This window comes from Pelophylax lessonae (genome assembly GCF_965119305.1).
Source record: "Pelophylax lessonae genome assembly, chromosome: 4".
Taxonomy (NCBI): Eukaryota; Metazoa; Chordata; class Amphibia; order Anura; family Ranidae; genus Pelophylax; species Pelophylax lessonae.
In genome coordinates, this window is record NC_138771.1 from 289796024 (window position 1) to 289814888 (window position 18865).

Genomic DNA, 18865 nt, shown 5'->3' on the forward strand with positions numbered 1-18865 from the left:
ACATATACTGTAGTCCTCCTCTTGCAATGGTGTCCTATGGACCGCAAGCTAAAGGTGCTGCAGGTGGATAAATCATGGAGAAGGTACTAACCACCTATATACTGGATGTAGGTATATATGAACTGTATTATAGGTACCATAACCACTAAGGCAACTAATAAATGCAATTAAACATTAAAATGATATGCCATCAACACCTTTAAAAATGAAATCGATAAATAAAAAATATATAATATATACCTACACTATATTACCAAATGTATTTAGACGCTTGCCTTTACACACACATGAGCTTTAATGGCATTCCAGTCTTAGTCTGTTGGGTTCAATATTGAGTTTGTCCACCCTTTGCTGCTATAACAGCTTCAACCCATCTGGGAAGGCTGTCCACAAGGCTTAGGAGTGTGTCTATGGGAATGTTTGACCAGAAGCGTATTTGTGAGGTCAGGCACTGATATTGGACAAGAAGGCCTGGCTCGCAGTCTCTGCTCTAATTCATCCCATAGGTGTTCTATCGGGTTGAGGTCATGACTCTGTGCAGGCCAGTAAAGTTCCTCCACCCCAAACTCGCTCATCCATGTCTTTATGGACCTTGCTTTGTGCACTGGTGCGCAGTCATGTTGGAATAGAAAAGGGCCATCCCCAAACGGTTCCCACAAAGTTGGGAGCATGAAATTATCCAAAATGTCTTGTTATGCTGATGCCTTAGGAGTTCCCTTCACTGGAACTAAGGGGCCAAGCCCAACCCCTGTAAAACAACCCCACACTGTAATCCCCCTTCCACCAAATGATTTGGACCAGTGCACAAAGCAAGGTTCATAAAGACATGAATGAGCGAGTTTGGAGTGGAGGAACTTGACTGGCCTGCACAGAGTCCTGACCTCAATCTGATAGAACACCTTTGGGATGAATTAGAATGGAGACTGCAAGCCAGGCCATCTCTCCAACATCAGAGCCTGACCTCACAAATGCGCTTCTGGAAGAATGGTCAAACATTCCCAAGGACACACTCCTAAACCTTGTGAGCAGCCTTCCCAGAAGAGTTGAAGCTGCTAAAGCTGCAAAGGGTGGTATTTCGGGATTTTTATTTATTTTGTGGGTATGGCAGTGTTTTATTTTATATTGATATGGCAATTGTTTTAATCTGTTTTTGCTGCAAGGCTTGTATCTAAAAAAAAAAAAAAAAAAAAAGTAGGATTTTGTTTCTGAGGTAGTATTTTGTGTTTTGTAGAATTTTCTAAAATGTTTATTTGATGTCGATAGGACCTTTTTTAAGTTTAGGATACACACAATTAAGTATTTACTTGTTGCTAGCCATTTATTCTTGGAGTCTTTTGTTCACCGCATGCTGCTGCATATTTTGAAAGAAACAGGTGTGCACCTAAAGCCTTTAACCACCTCACATTATATCACCCACATTCAATGCACCTCCCCCCCACCCTTCAAGCCCATAGATAAGATAACAGTTAGACATAAACGTAATAGCCCTATTGTCCCTGATTCAATTTGTGCTGCAGCTTGCCAGTTGTACACTGCTGTATTCTCTAATATTTTACTTCTTGTAGTAGATCCCCAGCCTAAGCTCCTTATCTATAGTAGATTGGGGCCTAGAATTTCCCATTAAAATGTTCATGCTGCTGGAAAATTTACCACTGCTGTATCATCTACCAGTATTCTTTGTCACTAGCACAGCTTGGCTTATTATTCCTGATAAAAACTGCCCTGCTGCTAATCAATTGTTCACTATTAAATTCTCTGCTGTAGCCAAAATCATGTCGTAAAGTTCCATTAAATTTGAGCCTAGCCTTGCTATTTAACCACTTGCCTACTGGGCACCTAAACCCCCTTCCTGCCCAGACCAATTCTCAGCTTTCAGCGCTATCGCACTTTGAATGACAATTGCCCGGTCATGCAACAATGTACCCAAATTACATTTTTATCTTTTTTTTCAAACAAATAGAGCTTTCTTTTGGCGGTATTTAATCACTACTGGGGTTTTTATTTTTTTTGCTGAACATACAAAGAAAAAGACAGAAAATCTTGAAAAAAACAAAAAACAAACTTTTTTTATAGTTTGTTCTAAAATTTTGCAAACAGGTAATTTTTCTCCTTCATTGATGTGCGCTGATGAGGTGGCACTGAAAGGCACTGATAGACTGCACTAATAGGCACTGATAGACTGCACTAATAGGCACTGATAGGCTGCACTGATGGACACTGATAGGCTGCACTGATGGGCACAGATGGGCACTGATGGGTAGCACTGAAGGGCACTGGTAGGTGGCACTGAAGGGCACTGATCGGTGGCACTGATAGATGGCACTCATTGGCACAAATGGGCACTTATAGGTGGCACTAATGGGCACTGATAGATGGCACTGATGGGTGGCACTGAATGGCAATGATAGGCACTGGTAGGTGACACTGATAGACAGCACTGATGATGGGACACTGATTGGCACTGATAGGTGGCATTGTTAGGCATTAATAGGTGGCACTGACCTGCACTGGTAGGTGGTTCTGGTGGGCACTGGTAGGTGGCACTGGTGGGCACTAGTAGGTGGTACTGACCTGCACTGGTAGGTGGCACTGATGGGCACTGGTGGACACTGGTAGGTGGCACTGGTGGGCACAGATGCTCCTCCTCTTCGGGACCAATGTCCCTCTGACAGCAGCTGATGATCCGCTTTTTTTTCTCCTCACGCTGACAGCATGAGGAAAGAAAAAAAAGCTGATTGCCGTCTGCTGTTTACATCATGTGATTAGCTGTCATTGGCTGACAGCTGATCACGTGGTAAGGGGCAGGAACCGGTCCCTTTCTCTGATCTGTGATCAGCTGAGTCTCATGGACTCGCTGACCACAGAGAGAACCACGCACGCTTCACAGGGATCGCGCAGGCAGCTCATGCATGGGAGAACATACATGGTATCATCAGCAACAGGACAAGATACAAGCAGATAAAATGCCTGTAAGGACAAGTAAGGACTGAACTATAACTCACTGACTTACCAGTAATATGGTTTAAGTGTAATTACCCAAATTGGGCAAATTCCAAAAAATAACAGCTGTAAAGGAGAAACTGTGTAAAGCAGATACCCAAGCAGTATAGTTAATACAAAAATGTATTGGAATGAATTTAAAATCCTATGGAAAAATTCCACAAATAAAAAACCGACACCTTCCAAAAGCTGAAAAGACACCAAACCACTCATACATAATCATAAAAAACAATCCGGATTGTTGCCCTATAAAGTCAATTAGACACGACTGTAGGTCCCACGGAACTATGAAGCCTGCTAGTAAAATGCATATGTATAGCTCTAAGGTAGTCTCTGTAGAAAGTTGGTAAGGGTAAATACAGCAGACAGATGGAAAATATTTTTTTCTAAATAAATAAAGCAGTGCTCACCACCAGTATTAGTTTTGCTATGAAGAAGTTCACTGATTGACAAATGAAACGTGTCAACGTGGTGACGTCATCGGGTCCGGATATGGCACCCTAGTGCCCCCATGACTGTTTGTGTCCATAGGAACGGAACAAAAGAAGCTATCTAGCTCTCAGGCAACACTGAATCATAGCAAGCATCTCGGCTCTATTGGCCATGCGAGATATGAGGTATTTCAAAGGCAGTGATGACTAAATGATGGCTCAGCAATTCCTTACACAAGCAGTGAGTGGTGAGAGGTGACAGATGGCTGATAGTTTAAATGGAAGGTGAAGAGTAAAAGAATAAAAACAGTAGTGGTGGATCTATATACTGCAGTTTTTCACACTGTCTCTATGCCTATACCTCTCTCAAGCATGACTGAACTTGTTGCTAATAACGCGGATGTTCACAAGATACCATCTTGTGCTGTCGGGAGTTTTGCCTAAACCTATACTGAGATAACCTGGATGCATGCTATACAACAAAGTGGAGTCCAAGTCAATATTGATTTGAGTTACAGATATGGATACATTAAGCCTTTACAACACTGCAGTGTTTCTTTCAATACTGATGGACTTCCGCTGTAAGAGAGCTAGCTTTCTCCAACTGCTTGGATAACTAGTACTGCTGAGTGCTGCTTTCTATATCTTGCAAATTTATTTTCCATCTGCCTGCTACATATACTCTTACCAACTTTCTATAAAGATTCAGTAGAGTTATACATATGCATTTTAATAGCAGGCTTCAAAGGACCTACAGTCATGTCTAATTGACTTTATAGGGCAACAATCCAGATTGTCCTATACAAATCTTTAGGGTTACTGGAAAAATCTTGTAATGTCCGAATAGCAATGTCAATTGCATATCTCATGGACTTTATGAGCAATCCAACCCATTATTTTATTACATCATCAATGTTTCCATACCAGGGTAACATTTCAGACTGATGATGCTTTCCTATCAGCAAATAAAATATATTCCTATTCTCAGTGATACTAGTTTGCATATTCAGGGCCATAGTTTGTACCCATTACTGTTCCTTGGACAATAATACTCCTTCCCAAAGTTAAAGGCTAAGTTCACCTTTTAGAAAAAAATAATAAATGAGCATATTTCCAAAGAAAAAAGATGCATGTGTTATTTATTTCTGCAGAAGCCTAGAAAGCATTGCACACGTGATCAGTAGATCACGTGTGGGTGCAATGCCAGGCTACTGTAGACACTCAATATAGCTGTCTGCCCATACTTCCCATATGGGCAGAAAGTTACTGAAAAGCAGAAAGATCAATGAACTATGAAAGCACTCTCCAGCACCCTCACAGTTCATTGAGAACTGCAATGGTAGATGGTAGTTGTAGTTTATTCATTCACAGAACTCTGTGACAGAATGATGCAGCTGTGTGGGCAGAGCCCTGCATGGGTGTGCTGTTTTTAAACTGTGACAGTGGGAACAGTGAGAAAAACCCTTTCCCCCGGCCCCGGGGGGGGGGAGGGGGGCATGTTACACCCTAAATATGAATGTAACTAATAATATGCTCACAAAGGTGAATTTATCTTTTGAAATGTGTATGTTCCAGCAGGGATTTTACGTGGTTTGTGTCCATTTTTATACAGTGATCTGGTACATGGGATCTTATTGATCCTATTGATCCCACCCTTATTCCCTAAGCATGATGTACTGTATGCTTGATTAAAGCATTTCCATGTCAAGTGTATACAAAATAGTTTCTCAATTGAACCTCAACGTGGAAAGACAGTTGTAATGTATGCCTTGCCTGGTAGGGTATTATTGCAAAAGGTAAGAGGTTCTGTGTGGGGGGGATACCTGACTGATTAGGATGGGCTGTTAACACACCCCAGTACACAGGTAACTGTACCCTTCTTTTGAGAATGCAGCCTGTTGAAATGTAGGTACGTTGCCTTAGTGTGTTGGGGGGGGGGCATTCAATATTCATGGAACCACAATATATAAAATATGTGTGGTGTGGACTGAGGCTTTGCTGATCTGAAGGGTAATGCAGCACAAATCTATCATCCCAGTCTAATGGTGTGTTTAACTTATTTGTAGGGTCATGTTTAAACAAAAACTTTTTCATTTATAAGTGATTACACCATGCTTTTAGCCAGGAGCTTTATTTTAGTGTTCTATAAATTCGACATATTGCAGAATAGAATTTGTACTTTTTATGTACAATAACACTATCATAAAATTGTCTCTGGTCAGAAGTAATTTTTTTTATTGTTATTTTTGCTTCATAATACATAGGTAAAAAAAAAAAAGAAACTTATCAATTCTTCACTGACTGCATGATTAATCCAAGTCCATGTCTCTGTTTTCACAGGTTCCTGAAACCCAAATGATTGTATCTCTTTTACTCCCTATGCACATTTATTTTTTTATAAGTTTTTAAAATAAAATTAGATAATAGGCTGCAATTCAGCTTTGGGTATCATCCTGGCTGTAAATTTATTTGATTTTACTAGAACTATAGGGCATCAGGGCTACTCTTGGCATCTTACTGATTGTATCACTATTTCAGTTAATTTCATAAGTTCCTACCACTGCAGGCATGCTGTAATTCTTAAGTTCTATTTTCCGTAGCAAAATGTGAAATTGTAATATCCAGTCCTTGGGGCAGTTGGGGGCCATGTGTCAGTTTCCTATAATGCAGCATGCCGCCCGAGCTGTCAGAAACAATGTAAAGTACAAGACTGGTAAATAATTCATTTGATGAAAGCAGCATTTTGTTCATCTTTAAAATCTTTAAAATGCTGGAGCTACTAGTCATGCTGTTCATGAATCTAAAAAACTGCAAAGAATTATATTCGGTGGGAGCTTAGACCAGGTCTATTGAAGAAATCTCCGTACTGCCTGGATGTTTGGTAGATCACCTATTGTTTACTAATGCATTGACTTCACAATATAATGAGCCACAATAAAGAATATATCGCATCCGACTAATCCATACCTAAAACCTAAAATGTGAGGTTCTTCTTTAAAAAGTTCTGCTGAAAAAAAGACATCACAATTTGCCTGCAATTATCTTTCATAGACAGAAAAAGCCTAAAGCAGTATTAAACCGAAAAACAAAACAATATTTTATTGCTTTTTGTAAGCCTTTTTTCCATTATTTCATCTGGTGATCCAACCAGTAACACACTTCTTCTCTTAGGGTGTCTGCATTCTGGATAAAGTAGTAAAGCAGACATCTTTGGACAGCAGCATTGTCAGTCTGGGGAGAGAGAGCAAAGTTATATTAGACATCTGCTGTTCGTTTCGTTCTGAATACATATTTGGTCAAATATTTCGTTATTTTGAGATTCGGATATATATCCGAATACCCAAATTGCAGTATAAACAAAGTTTACCGAATAACGAAACTAAATTAGACAGAATTTCGGAAATTCTAATCGAATTGTACATCGAATTCCAGTCGAATTTGAATTGTAAACCTATTTCTGAAATGAAAGACTGTGTGTGTTATTAGAGTACCACTTTGAAATAATACTGTTTTTGTTAAGCCAACAATGGTCTAAAGAGTCATTGCAATCATTTGATGAAATTTTTTTTTTCACTTCACCACATTCGATTTGAAATGTGAAATCGATTCGATTGATTCAAAATGTATCGTTTTGAAGGTTTCGAAACAAAAAAACTGTAAATTCGAAAAAAAAAAATGAAAAAGACATAAAACAAATTCCAAATACAATTTCTGAATATGAATCCCAAATACGAATTGAATGAATCAACTAAAGTTAACCAAACTAAGGAAATCGAAACGAAACAAATTTTTTCCTCATGCACATGTCTAAGTTAGACTTTATTTTTACCTGGTGATCCTGCCAGTAAGTCTGCTATTTTTCATCTTCCTTAACCGCTTGCCGACGGCCGCGCGACTATTTACGGCGGTGGTCAGCCCCGTACAGGCAAAGTGACGTAGGACTACGTCCCTAACCTGTGAGCCTCTAGGGGGCGAGCGCGCGCCGCCGGAGGCGCGCTCCTGCCCCCACTCGTTCCCTAAGAAGTCCGCGCGTGTGACCGGCGAACCCGATGTCCGCCGGTCACTCGCGATCTCCCCATGGAGAGGGAGAAAGGCAGGCGGCAAATGTAAACAAAGCCGCCTGTCATTCTCCCCTGTCTAAGAACAGAGATCATACGGTCCTGCTATGTAGGATCGTATGTCTCTGTTGTTACACCACTAGCCACACCCCTTTACAGTTAGAAGCACGCCCCTAGGGACACACTTAACCCATTGATCACCAATAAAGTTAACCCCTTCCCTGCCAGTGTCATTTTTACAGTAACAGTGCATATGTATAGCACTGATTACTGTAGTAATGTCACTGGTAACCCCAAAAGTGTCAAAAATGTCAGTCAAGGGTCCGATCTGTCCGCCGCAATGTCGCAGTCCCGCAAAAAAAATCGCAGATCGCCGCCATTACTCGTTAAAATAAAAAACACCAAAAATGACAGAAATCTTTCCCTTAGTTATTAAACGCAATAACTTTTGCGCAAACCAATCAAAATACGCTTATTGCGATTTTTTTTTACCAAACATATGTAGCAGAAAACAAATTGGCCAAAAATGTTAAAAAATTTAGATTTTTACATTTTTTTGGGGGGGAATTTCATATAAAAAAATTTGAAAAATATTGTTATTTTTTCAAAATTGTCACTCTTTTTTTGTTTATAGCGCAAAAAAGTAAAAATCGCACAGGTGATCAAATACCACCAAAAGAAAGCTCTGTTTGTGGGAAAAAAAGGACGTCAATTTCATTTGGGTACAGCGTCGCTGCGTCGCACGTCCGCGCAATTGTCCGTTAAAGTCACGCAATGCCGAATCGCAAAATAGGGCCTGGTCAGGAAGGGGGTAAAATCTTCCGGGGCTTAAGTGGTTAAAGCATAACTCCACTTTTGTTGAGAAAAAACATTCCCCTCTCGGTGATCTCTGTACATTGCAGGGATTTTAACAAACTTTGTTGCGGGTTTCTAACTTTTAGTATTCTGAAGAAATCTCTGTTTGTTCCTCTGTGCCTCTGTGCTGACTGGGTCAAATGGGAGTGGTTTCATAATTATCTATCAGCTGTGGCAGCTGCAAAACTCTAATGAGGAAATCTACTGGGCCTGCATCTCTTTAGACATGTTCCTATTGGGAGTATCTCACCAAAAATGACATTTTTGTTGCAGGGGATGCCAGAAATCTGTATTCCAAGGGGATGGGGGGGGAGGGATACTGGACCTTAGAAAGCCCACTCAACCCACAATGGGGTATGGGGGTGTGATGTATGTATATACATATATATGAAATATATTACCTCAAACCCAACGGCATATAGCCTGTGTGCCAAGCAACTAAGAAATTGTAAGAAAAAACAAAAGTGAAAGAAAAGCAGTTGCAAAGTATGGCTACAACGAAGGTGAGGTAAATTGAATCACATAGAGCTTTATTGAATGAAAAATTATGGAATAAAAGTTAAAACAACAGCATCAACATTGCACAGAATGTAATAAGAGAATTACAAATCGACATGAAGATGAAACACTGTAAAAGGTCCTGTCTGGTGAAAAATGGCACCACTACGCTACAGACTCCACCCACCACCCCAATTGCACATTGAAAAATCCAACAATCACTTGAAAAATCAAAAAATATTCAAAAAATATATTCATGACAAAAATAAAATTAATTGTAGTACTCTTGGAGTATGAACATGATATGTATGGATAAAGCCACCTCCAGTAGAAGCATCCAGTTGGGGATATTTGTGCAAATTTTGATATAAAAGTTTTGGTTGGTGGTTATCAAAAGTCTCCGTATATGACCGTTAGGTGCAGGGTCCTCACACCCAGATGGTATACAAGGGCAATTGATGGCTCTACCACAACTTCCTCTGGTAAATGGACATGTATTGAATGGCTGCACTTTCCAGATGAATCTTTAAACACAGAACACAGCAGTAGACACCATGTAAAGCGGCACGGACATATGACTGAAACGGACAGACAGGCAAGCAAAGCAGGCAAACAAACAGATGGCTTTAAACAGTGATTTGCATATCCGGTCTGATATTCAACCAGTATATGTGTCTGAGCAGTCAGGACGCTCTGCAGCTAAATGTCCTCTGGTCTGTGGATATTGCAGTCCGGTGTATAAGATTATGCTCACTGATAGACACACTTTGTATGTCTCCGACCGTTCAGTTAGCCTTCCATCTCTATAGATTTCACCAGGACAGGCATGTTTGCAAACATTTAGTCACAGGAACAGAGCCGTTTACTGACCGTATGGATGGTATGAGTCCGTGTGAAGTCCGCTTAGTGCCGTCCGTCAGTATGTAGAAGTCAGTCCGGTTGTGTGTCCGGCCATGGTGAGTCTGTTGAGGGGGCAAGCCTTAGTGTCCGCCAGAGAGCGTGGGAGCTTTTCCGTCTACCAAACAGGGCTTGGGCATCGAGCATCCGAACTGTGTACGCGGTCAGTGTTTCCGATAGGGTGGAGGGTGGAGTCCGCAGGCGTAGTAGTGTGTGACGTTGACGCGTTTCGCGTGACGCAGCACGCTTCTTCAGGACGTAATTAGCGTCCATTACGTCAGTCCTTTAATACTAGGAGCTCAGCGATCATTGGTTAAAGACAGTCAGGCTCCCTGCTGACGTGTTATCACCTAAACAGTGACCCCTAGTGGACTCGGGAGAGATCAACACTAAAAAGAAGCACATAGATTGTTACAAGCAAAATATATGACAACATAATCAATACTATTATATGTGGTTGTAAATAAGCAACATTCAAGGTGATTAGGAGTTAATCTATGGATGAAGGGAGCAGAGGAATCCAGTTATCATTTTTACAAATAGATAAAGAGGAGCATTTAAAAATCAGGGATTCAAGTGTGATCTAGGGAGGCAGTTCTTATCACATTTATTGCCTAAACAATAATCAAGGGATATTTACACAGCCCTGATACTCTTACACCATATCCACACTACCATACATGGAGTATATATAATGGACATATACAACCCATATAGTATATAGCAGTATATGTTATATTGGTGATCTATTAAATAAGAGAACATAACAGGGTTGGTACATATGTCCAAGTATAACTATTCCAAAATTGTTGTTATTGATTCAAGAATATTTTCAGACTACATTCGGTGTTAAGGCCTTTGGGTATAAGAGTTCCAAGACGAAAAATCCAGGCTTTCTCCCTTTGAAGGAGAATCCTGTCATAGTCACCTCGTCTGGGTGAAAGATCAAGGGAAAAGAAACCTTTAACTTTTAGGCCTTTAGGGTCACTATTATGTAGTTCTTTAAAATGAATGGCAAGGGGGGTGTCTTCATTGAGTCTAATGCTTTTGATGTGTTCGTTGATTCTTATGCGGAGCTGACGCTTTGTTTTCCCCACATAGAATTTGTTGCATGGGCATTGAATAGAGTAGAGGACTTTGCTAGTTCCACAATTGATGAACCGCTGGATGAGAAAGGTTCTGGTACCTTCTGAGTTTGTGAAGACATTAGTTTTCTCCACAAACTTACAAATGCCGCAATGGCCACAGGGAAACATTCCCTTAAGAGGAGGAAGATCTGTAAGCCAGGAATGTTTAGTGTTTTTTTGGAATTCTGAGTGAACCAAATGGTCGCCTAGATTATTTGCTCGTTTTGCCACCAACAAGGGCCTGGGTCCTACTATCTCTCCTATTTTCCCCGCTCTCCTAAGAATGTGCCAATGATTTTCAAGAATGGTTTTTACTTCATTCCATTGCCCACCAAATTTGGTGATCAATCTAGGGCAATTATCCTGTTTTGGTTTTTGTTTCTTTATGGGATTAAGGATTTCTTGGCGTGTGCGTTTACCTGCCAGTTTTTTCGCACGTCTAAGGGTTCTGTGAGAGTATCCTCTCTCACGGAACCTGGAGTAGAGCTTTGCAGCCTCCCGGTGGTATTCAACAGGGTCAGAGCAAATCCGTTTGACCCTGATGAATTGCCCTACCGGAATTCCGCGAATCAGGGATCCAGGATGGTAACTGTCTGCACGTAATAACGTGTTTGCAGCAGTTTCCTTTCGAAATGTGGAAGTAGAGAGACAACCTTGGTTTATCTTGATTTTGAGATCAAGGAAAGAAATTTCAAGGGGATCTGCTATATATGTAAGTTTTATATTTCTAGGGTTAGAGTTGAGCTCAGTCATGAACTCATCCAATTCACCCCTAGAACCAGTCCATAAAACCAATACATCATCAATGTACCTCAGCCATGTTTTTACATGGCTGAGGTACATCAAGGAAGTGTATATGGTTTCCTCCTCCCATAGGCCTAGGTGGAGGCAGGCGTATGATGGGGCCCACGGGGCTCCCATCGCGGTCCCTTGTATTTGCTGGAAATTACTTCCGAGAAACTGAAAAAAGTTGTTAGTTAAAGCAAAGTCTAAGATTTCAATCAGGAATTCATTTTGGGCCCCAAATTTATAATGTTTTTGTTCAAGGAAATGATAAACGGCTAATATTCCCCATTCATTGGGAATAGATGTGTATAATGATTCAACATCTATTCCCACCAGTAGAGCTCCATTTGGGACCTCAATATCACTGATTTTCTGTAGGACATCACTAGTGTCCCTGACGTATGAGGGCAAGTCCATCACCAAGTCTTTAATGAATGAATCAAGATATCTACCGAGTTTTTCAAGGGGTCCCCCGATTGCCGAAACAATAGGACGGCCCGGGGGGTTCAAGAGATTTTTATGAAGTTTCGGAAGAATATAAAAAGTCGGTATATTGTAATTGGGAATTTCAAGATATTCCTTCTCGGACTTGGTGATTAGGTTGGCCTCATACGCCAGGGACAGTTTGATGTGGATTTCAGCCGCCAATTGTGGGAAGGGGTTGAAAGTCAACTTCCTATAGGTACTGCTGTCCGAGAGCAGCCGGGAGACCTCGGCCTCATAGCTGGTCTCAGACATCAGCACCACATTGCCTCCTTTATCACTCCTTTTTATGACAATGCCCTCTGCTTTCTTCAGCTCTTCCAGAGCTTGTCTCTCATCAGCAGTGAGATTATCAGAAACTGGAAGACTCCAATCAATCTTGGTTAAGTCCTCTTCCACAAGCATCAGAAAGGTGTTAAGCCATTTGTTGGTAGTGAATTTAGGCATAATAGTAGACCTGATTAGGAGCTTACATTTCCTACGATATGCACCAGAAATCAATTCCTCATCCAGCGGTTCATCAATATTCTCATCAAGTAGGGACTCAAGAATCTCCAATGCTTCTTTGTCATTGGGGTCACTCGACCCCTGGGCGTCAGCCACTGTGTCTTTGTCTTGGGAAAATAATGAGGAAAGATAGACTTTTCTTAAAAATAGACATATATCTTTATATACATCAAAGTGGTCCATTTTTGCAGTTGGTGAAAACGATAAACCTTTCTGTAGGAGCAGGATGTGTGATTTATTCAGCGGAAAATTAGATAGATTAACCACTTTACAGTCATCATGAGTGGGAACTTCTATTTCTAGGGGCTGAACAGACACATGATTATTTACCTCTAGTTTCTTTTGGTCCGTGCCCTGGTTTCCCGTTGTGATCCTGCTTCTACGTTTCCTCCTCCTTTTACGCCTTTTTTTGGGGGGGGAGGGTTGTTTGTTTTCAATATCCCTCTTGATGGAGGGGGTGATTCGTCTTCTTCCAGGGTTCCCTGTCCTAAAAAACGGACCGATCTATCCTCCTCATCATCACTTCCCAGGGCTCCTGATCTATTATTGGACCTACTTCTATTGGTATTCCTTCTACGTCTTGAGCGACTTCTCCTGTTGTGCCCACTTAGGTCAAAGATTTCCCCCTTTGCCCAGTCTGATAAATCTCTTTGGAATTTGGATTGCTTTGTACTTTTAAGATTTTTTTGGGATTTTTCAATCTCTTTTTTAAGTTGGTCATTGAACTTATCGAACTCATCTAGGGATTTAAGATGTTCCAGTTTTTCTTTTGTTTCACTAATTTCATCCTCCAGGTTTTTAAGTTGGAGTTTTTCCTCTTCTACGATGAGTTTCATAACTTCAATGCCGTGTGAAATACATTGGATTTTCCATTTCTCTAAGAATCTATCGGTGTGCAGATGTATAGCAGGGATAACTCTCTCCCTAAGACCTCGTGGGATGATTCCCTGACTGATGTACGATTCCAGGGATAATATATCCCACTTTCTGTTTAGTGAGCGTAAAATAAGTTTTTTATGTTCCCTAAATAGGGATTTTAATGTGTCATCTGAACTTACCTCTATGCTAGTATCTTTATTGAATACTGCCCTGATCTCCTCATCCAGAGAATCTCCTAATATAAATGCCATGATTAAGATCAAGTCTTAGAATCTATTATCACCCAGGATGTTTTAAGGACGTTGCCCAAAGGAGCAAAATAATCAACCATATAGATATATCCCGATATACCACTTACAGATAAATCATCTCCATATCGGTGGGAAACCACATATAATGGCAATTTTCTGTGCATATACACATAAGTATTTATATATACATGTATATTTTATATTTTAGGAATGAAGATGCTGTTGTTTGTGAAGTCAAATATAGTTTCAATAAAGCTGTATTACTCTATGGTCCAGTAAAGAAATGATTCCTATATGAATCAGTTATATAGACATGTATTCCAAGGGGATGGGGGGGGAGGGATACTGGACCTTAGAAAGCCCACTCAACCCACAATGGGGTATGGGGGTGTGATGTATGTATATACATATATATGAAATATATTACCTCAAACCCAACGGCATATAGCCTGTGTGCCAAGCAACTAAGAAATTGTAAGAAAAAACAAAAGTGAAAGAAAAGCAGTTGCAAAGTATGGCTACAACGAAGGTGAGGTAAATTGAATCACATAGAGCTTTATTGAATGAAAAATTATGGAATAAAAGTTAAAACAACAGCATCAACATTGCACAGAATGTAATAAGAGAATTACAAATCGACATGAAGATGAAACACTGTAAAAGGTCCTGTCTGGTGAAATCTGACTTGTATCTTAGGCAGATTTCTGGGAAAATTGGTGAGCCAATCACACAAGCAGGAAATGATGTTTCTGGGGTGTGGTCAGTACACATTCTGTGTACAGAACAGCTCCAGGTCGCCATATTGCATTGCATTTTCAGAAAATTACAACAGCTGCAGATTGAAAAGGAAAGGTCATTTTTAATAACATTCAATTACAATATGATTTGTGTCACAATTGTATACGCTATATTGTTTTTTTCTTTACTTGATGATTTTTTTCCCCACAAAATGTGGAGTTACCCATTAACAAACCATGTTGTTCGGCAAAAGCAGTTAGAATTTGAGACAAACCTTTTAACAATGACAGGGGTGTTTACAATGGTGTGTATTCATGTATGTATTTTTTTTTCCCAAAAGGAAAAAAAAACTGTTGCTGTAACTGCCTTGTCATTCTGTTAGCAGAAATTTTACTTTCATTTGTTAGTCAAACCCATCTCTATCTTCAAGGGCATCTAGCACTACCCTCTCCTGAGATTGAAAATGTTGCTGACCAAAGGTGTCTCTGTTGCTCTTCGATCAAGAGTGGAGAAACCCTAAGTGAGGAAGTGGGTTACTGGCGTTATCACCAGATAAAAATAAAAAAAGCTTAAAAAGAAAACTAAAGCAGCCTCTTTAAAGAATTAGTGAGCTGCGATATATTACATTTTTGTTTTGGTGTTTAATACCATTTTAAGCCCAGTTATTTTAATACTTCTTATGCAGTCAGTCAAAGAATATAAAATGTTAAATTTAATGTAAAAATCTGCCCTGTGCTGGCAGCACACTGGAAAGCTGGACCCCTGTTTGGGCCCCGGTCTTTGGTGGCTTGACACTGGTAAAGTGTTCTAATCAATAAAGCTGCTGATAAAAACAGAACATATTTTTTTCTAAAATGCCATAGTCGGAAAAAAAAAAAAAAAAAAAACTCAGTTGGGCTTTGATCTGTGCCTCTGTGGTTTAATTTCATTTTGTTACCAAGGAATGATTTTTCCTGACTTTATGGCTTAGCCCTACCAACTGCCATTTTCCTGTTCAGGGAAACTGACTTAGAGTTTGTTTACCCTAGCAGTTTGAGAGTGGTGAAACCACACAGTTAAGTGTATTTACTATCCCTCAACCACCCTCCCTTTAGTTTCCAGCAGCAGCGGGGGGGGGGGGGGGGGGGTATATACATGCTGCGGCTGCAATGCAAAGTGAATCAGGAATTATACCTCACTGCCATTTGTAATTGCAGAGTGGTAGACCGACATTTAAAGTGATAAAGCAAGTGGTGAGGAGGCTATGCAACACCTCTTCCGAACATGGCCTGCTCTTTTAGAGATCAATGCAAATGTAAACGAAGCCTTGGTGACCACTAAGAGCACTGTCATTAGCCATGGGAGTGGCAGTTGGTGGAGCTTAGCCAGGGAGGTAGGAAAAGTCAGGTTATGATTGTGCTCTTTTTAACCACTGACAAGTACATTTTGCTAAGGGGGAGTGACCACACACACACACAGCATCTATTTTTTTTTTTTTTACATCTGTAGAACTTTTGGTGGCATGGATGGGGACTTCATAAACAGTAAACAGCCTGCTTATAAAAAAAAAAAGGTTAAAATCTAGAATTTACAATTTTTAATCTGAGATTTTGATTTAGACTATCTTCCTATTTATAGTGTTGCTGAATACAAGGTTTTCTCCTGTCTTTCTATAAAACCACTAAAATAAAATGAAGGAGAACAGAGTTTTTCAGATAGGTTTGAACAATATACACTTTTCCCTTTTTTTTTAAATTTTATTAAGAATTTACAAGATCTGGAACTTGGTATAAAAGCTGGTGTAGTTTTTTTAATGAAGAGAAGCTGGAGATAGAACCTTTTATGAGTGAAAGCATTAGCCCTCATTTTGTTATCTAATCTGCCAACTTTTCATCATTTTTATGCTGTACTTTCACATCAGTTCTCTCTATGTCCTTTACTGGTGAGGAAACAGGTGAAAATTTTAGGTAAGATGTTTTGGAATGAAAAATAGGCATTAAAAAAAGGCATTAAATGTTTTTACGTAAACTTTTTTGCAGTTATTTCTTCCTGAAATCACATGTTTGTTATGTTATATGGTTAGTTTAGATGTACCAAGCTAGTCTTCATAGGGAAATTAAAAAGATATATATATATACAGTATATATATATATATATATATATATATATATATATATATATACATATATATATACACAGTATATACAAGCATTTGCTCAGTGGGTGACCCTGTTGGCTGCCTCCCGACCAACATTCCTAAAAAAAAATGGTCAGTCGAATAGCATCTGCCTCCAGTCAGATGCAGGCACTGTTCAGGTATTTTGACAGCTGTCAAACTACAATAGCCACAGCAGAAGATACACTATATTGTCAAAAGTATTAGGACACCGGCCTTTACATGCTCATGAATTTTAATGGCATCCCAGTCTTTGTCAGTAGGGTTCAATATTTAGTTGGCCCGCCTTTTTGCTGCTATAACAGCTTCAACTCTTCTGGGAAGGCTGTCCACAAGGCTTAAGAGCGTGTCTATGGGAATGTTTGATCATTCTTCCAGAAGCGCATGTGTGAGGTCAGGTACTGATATGGATGATAAGGCCTCACAGTCTCTGCTCTAATTCATCCCAAAGGTGTTCTATCAGGTTGAGGCCAGGACTCTGGGCAGGCTAGGTCAACTTTCTCCACCACAAACTTGCTCATCCATGTCTTTATGGACTTGATTTGTGCATTGGTGCGCAGTCATGTTGGAACAGGAAGGGGCCATAACCAAACTGTTCCCACAAAGTTGGGAGCATGAAATTGTCCAAAATGTCTTGGTATGCTGACACCTTAAGAGTTCCCTTCACTGGAACTAAGGGGCCAAGCCCAACCCGTGGAGAAAAAACCCCACACCATAATCCCTCCTCGACCAAATGATTTGGGCCAGTACACAAAACAAGGTCCATAAAGACATGGATGAGCGAGTTTGGGGTGGAGGAACTTGACTGGCCTTCACCTGTCCCGACCTCAACCCAATAGAACACCTGTGGGATGAATTAGAATGCAGACTAGGAGCCAGTCCTTCTATCCAAAATCAGTACCTCACAAATGCGCCCCTGGAAGAATGGTCAAACATTCCCATAGACACACTTCTAAACCGTGTGGACAGCCATCCCAGACGAGTTGAAGCTGCTATAGCTGCAGAAAAGGTGGGCCAACTCGATATTGAACCTTACTGACTAAGACTGGGATGCCATTAAAGTTCATGTGTGTGGAAAGGCAGGTGCCCCAATACTTTTGGTGATAAAGTGTATTATACTGTGTATATATATATATATATATATATATATATATATATATATATATATAATCAGTATTTTTATTACAGCAAACATGCATACATTTGCTACACTGTTGAATTTATGTCATGGTATAATGTTGTTTAGATACCACACTTTGCATACAATAATCATAATTTAACCACTTCAATACAGTGCACTTTCACCCCCTTCCTGCCCAGGCCAATTTTCAGCATTCAGCGCTGTCACACTTTGAATGACAATTGCGCGGTCATGCTATACTGTACCCATTTGACATTTTTATCATTTTTTTCACACACAAACAGCTTTCTTTTGGTGGTATTTAATCACTGCTGTTTTTTTTTTTTTTTTTTCATTTCTTACAAAAAAGAAGAAAAAAGACAGAAAATTTTGAAATAAAACGTTTTTCTTATTTTGAAAATAAGTAATTTTTCTCCTTCACTGATGTGCGCTGATGAGGCGGCACTGACGGGCACTGATGAGGTGGCACTTATGGGCACTGATGAGGGGGCACTTGTGAGAACTGATGAGGTGGCACTGATGAGGAGGTACTAATATGCCGCACTGATGGGCACTGATACAGTAGGTGGCACTGATAGGCGGCACTGATGAGCACTGATAGGGGGCACTGAGCACTAACAGGCGGGACTGATGGGCACTGAAAGGCAGCACTGATGGGCACTGAGAGGCTGCACTGATGTGCACTGATAGGCGGCACTGTCGGTCGGCACTGATGGGCACTGATGGGTGGCACTGATGGGCACTGACGGGCGGCACTGAGGGGCACTAATGGACGGCACTGATGAGTACTGATGGGCGGCACTGATGAGCACTGACGGGCAGCACTGATGGACACTGATGGGCAGCACGGATGAGCAGGCACTGACTGGCAACACTATGGGCACCGATTGTGGGCACTGTGGGCACTGGTGGGGGGCACTGTGAGCCCTGCTGGTGGGCACTGATGGGCATTGCTTGGGGGGACTTATGGGCACTGTTTTTTTACTTTACAGTAATCAGGGCACTGATGATCAGTACCCTGATTACCTTTCCTAGGCTCCCTTTTGAGGCGGGACAGCT

General features: G+C 40.5%; 1 protein-coding gene across 2 annotated transcripts in view; it reads left to right on the top strand.

Annotated features, from left to right (window-relative positions):
• The window catches only part of LIN7A (lin-7 homolog A, crumbs cell polarity complex component), a 169895-nt gene that overhangs the window by 90530 nt on the left and 60500 nt on the right, over positions 1-18865 (top strand). The window lies entirely within an intron of this gene.